Source organism: Rhinolophus sinicus, chromosome 14 (genome assembly GCF_057876585.1).
Source record: "Rhinolophus sinicus isolate RSI-liver-muscle chromosome 14, RSI-T2T, whole genome shotgun sequence".
Taxonomy (NCBI): Eukaryota; Metazoa; Chordata; class Mammalia; order Chiroptera; family Rhinolophidae; genus Rhinolophus; species Rhinolophus sinicus.
Window position 1 is genome coordinate 166,044,435 of NC_142514.1, and position 7,870 is coordinate 166,052,304.

The following is a 7,870-nucleotide window of genomic DNA, read 5'->3' on the forward strand; positions in this document are numbered from 1 at the left end:
AATACTTAAAAATATTTCAAGGTAGTATGTGAACCCTACCTGTTTATAACAGTATTTCTCTGGGGCTCAGAAAGTCTCAGTCACTTAACTTCATAAATAATAATGAAAATCCTCATAGCTAACCATCTTGGGAAAATCCCCTTAGTCCCAGGAACTGTGATATGTTTTTTACGTATATTTCGATCCTCATGGAACTCTGTGATATGGAGATATTATCCCCAATTTTCAAATGAGAGGAAATGAAGGTCAGAAAGATGAAATAACTTTCTTAAGGTTATACACCTACCGTAGTAATAAGTGGGAGATTGGTATTGCTAACCCAGATCTCTTTTTCCCAAAGTCCATACACGTAGCCCTAATATTTCTCTAGTTAGTCAGGATACTAATATTACACACACACACGCACACAGACAGTTTCATTATTAATACTAAGTTAAACAATGGATTACAGAGCTATTTACTGTTATGATTTCTTAAAGCCTTTATTGGGGTGATGTGGATTGTGAGTCCATGAGAGGGATAAAGTGTTCCTAATTTCCCAATGCACCCTTTTCATCAACAATTTTATGAAACCGGTACCCTTTATAACACACTTAGGGAAATGATGATGTTTAGCGATTACTTCTCTGACTTAGCAGAAGCAGTATTTTCATGTCTGGGCCAAATTAGTATGCTGATAACGTTATGCACAATCCAACTTGGCCAACTTTGTACATATTCCTTTTTTTTTTTTTCTCATTGAGAAGAAATTGCCTCACTTCTGTGTGCATTATTTATTTTCATTGATGCATTTCTCAGTAATCACACAGAACTTTCAAAGTGACTCTTCTTTGGGAGCTATGAACTCTCCTGAATTTGAACTCTGTAGAACTATCTGTCCGAAACTACAGGCACTAGCCACGTGTGGCTGTTTAAGCTTAAATTAGTTAAAATTATATCAATAAAAAATGTAGCTTCTTAATTGTACTACCCACTTTCCAAGTGTTGAACAGCCACGTATGACTAGTGGTTACTGTATTGGACAGCAGATATAGAACATTTCCATGATCAAAGAAAGTTCTACTGGACAGTGCTACTCCAGAACTTGACCTGGGAGGATGGGATAAAGGGAGTGAGCGAAACTAACCAACACTGAAATGAGATCCAGTTTGCCTTGGAAACCAAAGGTGACCCTGAATTGTAGAGAACAAAAAAATAAAGGTCCAAAGCAAATATCTCTGTTTGCTGGAATGGTGACAGTATCTGCGAGTGCAAACATGTTTGGTGTTGTCAGTGGAGCCTTGGAGTGGGAGGATTTGATTATTCTTATCCCCAAACCCCACAAATACCCTACAGTCATTAAAATGAATGTTCCAAGGTTGTGGCTTTCTGGTTGAGAATATTGGCGTTGAGGGGAGATCACTGATATGGGAAGGGAAATGGAAAATCCCCGAAGAGGAATGGCTGGCGCTGCCTTCTGTCTACAATAAATGACCTAAGACCACTTTCTTCCTTCTTTTGAAGACCACCTTCTTGAATAAGTAGTCTACGCCGTAGGCTATTTCCATGTAAGTCCCTTCTTCTCCATTAGCTATCATTATCTGGCCTCTGTTCACATCAAGTCACTGAAAATACCCTCTTGAAGTTCATATTAAAACATCCCGGCCTCAGGGACGTTGCTTCGCTTATTCCCTGTGCCTAAAATGCCCTTTCGACCTTCATGTGGCTGGGCTCCTTCTACTCATGAAGGTCTCAGTTCAAAAAGTCACCCTTGCTTATCAATCTGGCTTCAGCGGCTCTCCTACCCACCCCTCACTTCTTATTATATTATATTATCCTCATTTTATCTTCTCAGAACTTACCCCATCTGAAATTATATTTTTAATTTATTAGTGGACTTTTTTAGTGTTTATTTTTTTTTCTGCCAGAAGGTAAGCTCCAGGAGAGCAGGGACCTTGTCTGCCATGCTCATATCTTCCTAGAGTGAGGATGTACATCACGTAGGTACCTGACTCTGTTAATATTTGTTGAATAAGTGAAGGACACTATTCATTTTCCTTCTTTATGTTTTTAAAAGTTATTTGTTTCTTTATTTTTTATTTTTATAAATTCAAGTTTATTGGGATGACAATGGTTAGTCAAGTTACATAGGTTTCAGGTGTACAATTCTGTGACACATCATCTATATATCACATTGTGTGTTCATGTTCATGTTTTGTCTTGGAAAGTGTTATGGAAAAATTAAGAGCTGAACAAAGTAAAGGCATTCTAACTACATTTGTGACAACTCAAGGAGAGGTATTTAGAGCGTTTAGTCTGGGAATGCAATGATATCTAGTCAACAAGGGTGGCTTCCAGCCATGTCATTTCACCCTGTGTCAAAGTCAGACCTGATCATCCCTACCAGGGACTACAGAGGATTTGATGTCTGACCTGCCTTCATGGTCCCAGAGATGCTTAGAGCTGGAAGACCATTTGGTGCAAACCCATCATAAGGGAACAGAGCTTAATGCACAGATTCAAGGTCACCCAGGCTCTTAGCGAGGAAAGGAAGCCAATTTTCTGGTTTTCCCATTCATGCATCCTTCTGCCCAAGTGTGAGCTTTCCTGGCCACGGGTTCTTCCTCATCACACAGGTCTTCCGCACCCAACATGGAAACAGCCTCAAGAAAGCGCCTTTGCCTCCTGGCCTCCATGGTGATGCTCTGTAACTTTCTTATACTGAATCTTCAAATCCAGTCAACATCATCTCCCCGCTGGGTCCCAGCCAGGTCTGGGAGGAGAAACTGCACATCCTAGACATTAACGGAGGAGCAGATGTGGAACCAGGGGACCACGTCAGAGCTGGTAAGAAACCATGAATGCAGAGGTTCCCAGCACTACTAAGGAAGGAGCATAAGAGAGTATGGAATCTGGTAAAAAGATCCCTTAATCATCAGCTTTCTGATATCTCTCCTCTGCCTCGTGTGTGTGTGTGTGTGTGTGTGTGTGTGTGTGTGTGTGTGTGTGTCTGCCCTCCTCTCCCTTGCTTTCTGTGTCTCTTTCAGAGTCCCAGCTTCTTTCCCATACCCTTCCCTCCTCTTGCTCATCAGGCCCTTTCAGATTCTTTTTTCTTCCAAACCTGTCTTTCCAGGTTGCTGAAAGACAGAAAGCTGACAAGAGAACAGTCCCGGACCAGGAATGGTGCCACCTCTCTGAAAGCCTCAGTGGTGACAATAACAAATGGTATTTACCTAAGAGTTATTAACACATCAACTGTTCTCTCCTTGACTATTTAGTCATGTCATTCAGCACTAATGGACTTTTCCAATGGCAAACAGAAAGAGAAGAAGGAAAACAAACAGTGTATTCACACTAGATCGAGTCGGTGATCCCTGCTGAAGCTGTGAAAACAGAGGCCATCTCTTAAGTTTGACCCGAGGACACGTCTCACCTGAATGGGGATACACAGGACTCCAGGCTCATGTTGGACTCTCCACCAAGGTTCCCCGTGAGAAGGAAACCACAAAGTACAGGATGTGGCTGCCTGGGACACACAGGGAAAAAATCACTTTACGTGCTCAACGATTTTCAACTATGCATTGATCACCGCCAGGCACCGCACCAGCTGCTACCACAGTGCCCAAGACAGAGTAAAGGCAAAGGCAAGTGACAGGTCCAAGTTCACACAGGGCCCAGTGTGAGAGCCCACTTCTACTTTGCTGAACTGCTACCATCGATGCCCATTCTTTCTTTAGGAAGGAAGTATCTTTAAGTTACCAGGACTGACCAACAGGCCAACAGAGTAAAAAGCACATGTTTTTGAATTGGAACAACCCCAGTTCCAAATCTCACACTATCACTTACAAGCTGGGTGACCTTGGGCAAGTGGCTTTACCTCTTTAACCTTCAGCTTCCTCATGAACAAGCAGGTGTTCTAAGTTGAAGCTTAATACTTTATGGTGGAGACAGGCAAATAACCAGAGTGGCAGTGCAATCGATAATCAGGAAATGCAGGAAGATGGGACCTGCGTTCCAGTCACGGCTCCACCACTAACTAACTAGCCGTGGGCCCTTGGGCAAGTTTCTTAAACTCGCTTGCTTTGATTTCTTCATCTATAAATCAACAGGTTAGGCTGGATCATCTCTGAGGTTGTTTCAAATAGAAAGTTCCAGGAATTTATGAAAATAAGTTTGAATGCAGTCCAAAATTTATTTAAATGTTTATGATTCTGCCATTCTATTAATTTATTTTGATAACCAATTAAATGAAACAGAGGGTGCTCCCCACAAAATGTATACACGTTTTAAGAAAGGACAAAACTGTATTAAAATTGTAATACAATGAAGGACGCTAGTATTCATTTGATTAACGCCATCTTTTGAGCAAGCGTCATACTACACATTGCTACCGTAATCCAACTCAACTTCGAAAAGTAATATATAGATACCATCTCTTAAAATGTGTACTTTTTTTGGCACCCCCAGTATTTATTAAAGCAACTTGTAAATTCTGTTTTTATTGAAGAAATTTGGCATGTAACATTATGTAAGTTTAAGGTGCACAACATGTTACTTTGGTACATTTATCTATTGTAATATGATTGTCGATGTAGCAATATTTATCACATTACAAAATCATAGTACAATATTATTGTGTATATTCACGATACTGTTCATTAGGTCTCTGTGGCTTATTTACTACCTATTGCAAGTTTGTACCCATAAACGCCATCACTCTCCCCCTTACTCTTTGGTTTTTACAGTTCTAACATTTTTAGATTCCACATATAAGTGATATGATACAGTGCATTTTTTTTCTCTGTCTGACTTATCTTGTTTAGCATAACATGCTCGAGGTCCAGCCATGCTGCCACAAGTAGGAGGCTGTCTTCCTTTCTCGTGGCTGAATAATATTTCATTGTGTATATCTGCCACACTAATTAGAAATGGCTATCTTCATCTCCCTGGCATGGGATGGGGAGCTAAAGGGGACACAAAAACAGCAGAGCCTGGATCCCTGTATGTTTGTGGCCAGTTTCCAGGAGAGGCTGCCCTTTGTGATCTAAGAGCTCTGTCTCCACATGATAAACTGCTTCCTGGGAATATGCTCATGGGTAAGAGTGATGGCCGATATTTATCTAGCGCTGCTTACTCTGTCAGGCAGACTACCATGCACTTTACTTGCTTGATCTCGTTTAATGATATGAGGTAGGTAATTTCATTATTACTATCTTTCCTTTCGGATGAGGAAAACAGGGCTCAGAATGATTACACAATTTGTCCAGGTGGAAGAATTAAGACTTAAACCCAGCTCCCAAGCCATGACGTTTGTACTGCATGAACTCCTAAGTTGCTGAAGGAAGCACTAGCTGAGGTTTGAACAGCTGAGTGAAGTCCTTTCTTCCTTTGAGTATGCTTTCTTAGAAACAGGAACTAGAATTTTGCCAAAAATAAACAGGTCCTGGCGGCATTGGGTGTAATTTGAAATTCAAAACTCGTGACAGATAGTGCCTTTTATGGAGTCTGATTGGTCCCGGGAATGCTAACAGTGGAACCACAGATTGAACTCCCAGGGAGCTCCCGTAGCAGGAATATATTACACATCCACAAATAGCACTGGCCTCGGAGAGTATGTGTGGTGTGTGAGTGGTGCAGAGTAAGGGATTCAGGTGATGGAGAAGAGAAAGGTAAATTCTGGTCCTGACAACCAGCAAACTCTTCACAAGAGTGGGGTTTAATCGACCATTGAAGGAGAGTTCATTTTTAATACAATAACTTTAAAAAACGATGTCTGGGGCCGGCCAGGTGGCTCAGGCGGTTAGAGCTCCATGCTCCTAACTCCGAAGGCTGCTGGTTAGATTCCCACATGGGCCAGTGGGCTCTCAACCACAAGGTTGCCAGTTCAATTCCTGGAGTCCCACAAGGGATGGTGGGCTGTGCCCCCTGCACCTAAGATTGAACACGGCACCTTGAGCTGAGCTGCCGCTGATCTCCCGGATGGCTCGTTTGGAGTGCATCCTCTCAACCACAAGGTTGCCAGTTCAATTCCTCGACTCCCGCAAGGGATGGTGGACTGCGCCCCCTGCAACTAGAAAATGGCAACTGGACCTGGAGCTGAGCTGCGCCCTCCACAACTAAGATTGAAAGGACAACAACTTGACTTGGAAAAAAGGCCTGGAAGTACGCACTGTTCCCCAATAAAGTACTGTTCCCTTTCCCCAACAAAATCTTAAAAACAAACAACAACAAAAAAAACGATGTCTGATGATTATTTGAAAAAAAGAGAAATATAGAAAAATAGTAAGAAAGTTAAAAAAACATACCTCAAATCCTTCCACTCAAAATAACCATTGTACACATTTGGTGGACACGATTTGAGGCTTCTAGATTAATAAGATGATAGATGTATTGAAGGCTTGGAATTGGGAGAGTGGAGGATGTGGGTGAAAGCAAGACTTCTCACTGTAAAACATTGTATCTGAAGCATATTAATGTATTAGCTATTCGTTGAACAACTAGATAGGTGTATAGGCAGGAATAATTTTATTAAAATGTGACATACTATTCGAAAATTAAAAACCGTTCAATTTGACTTGAACTCGACTTGAAGAAAAAGAAAGGAAAGAAATCTCTGAATTCAAATAAATTTTCTTTAGTATAAGGTATGTTCATTCAAAAAAGATATCTTAACTTCATGAAACCAAAGTATGAAAATATTGACATTGGAGTAATTATGTTTTCTAGAAGTACAAGTTTCCGTTTTAGACAGGATTGATTAACTCCTTGTGAGAGATGATAGAATTAACCCTTGTGTTGTTTCTCATTTCCCTTCCCCATTTGCTGATTTGGGTTAGTAGATTTTTAGTTTTACATTGCTGAGGATTAAATAAATATGTTTATTCTTGTTAACAAAATCAAACCCAAAATTCCAAAGTTGTTTAGCCTTAGATCTAAATTTAAATGTTAGATGTTTGCCACCAGTCCTTTTGTATATCTTTATTATGATTCACTTTTTGGGTGTCAGGATTTCATAATGTAATAAATTTCTATTGGTTCCTCCTGAGTGCACATTCTTCTCTCTTTCTAGTAGTTCTCATTTTCCTTTAGGGATTTGTGTAGTTTTGAGAAAACTAGTTCTTCTTTTACCTCCAAGTATGGAGAACATGATCCAGGCTGAGAAAATCAGAGCATTCTATGCTCTTGCTGAAGATTATCTTTACAATGTAAACTGGTGCAATCAGAGTGAGTATCAGAACATTTTGCTGGGAATGTTGGGACATAGAACTCCCTTCCTCAAAATTCTGTAATATGAAGATGTGACACATAGAACTATTGCAACTTTTTTTCCTTCTGTAAGGGAAGTTAGCCTGATGATAAAGTCAACACACTGAGGAGGGCAGAACAAACCAAATTTCAGAAAACTTTTGCTGGATCCCTGATGAATCATGGACCGCTGGGTCAGGCTGCACCTGAAGGCTTCCCTACTACTAGACTTTTCATTTACAGAAGACTATATAAATCGTTACTTTATATTTCTGTGTTCTCTTCTGATTGCAAAATGAAGTATGAAGTGTACTACTTAATACAATTGTGAAGGTAGCTGGTGACAAGAGCTAATGGAAAGAGTATTCCTATAGAGGAAACAGCATGAACAAAGCTTTGGAGGCCAGAGAACAGACAGCATGTGGCCTAACCTTTGGGAATTTAGCTTTTTCTCAAGTTATAAGGGGCTTTATTCTTGTTAAAGAGGAGTAGAACATTGTGGTGACAGCTTGCCTATCATAGTATAAGTTATTTTCTCACAGGAAGTGTTTATCAAGGGCTGAAAAATGCACGGGAGTCAAGATGTTAAAATTCTATACCCAGCAAAAATATTCTCAAATGTTAAGGCCATATAAAGACTTTTACA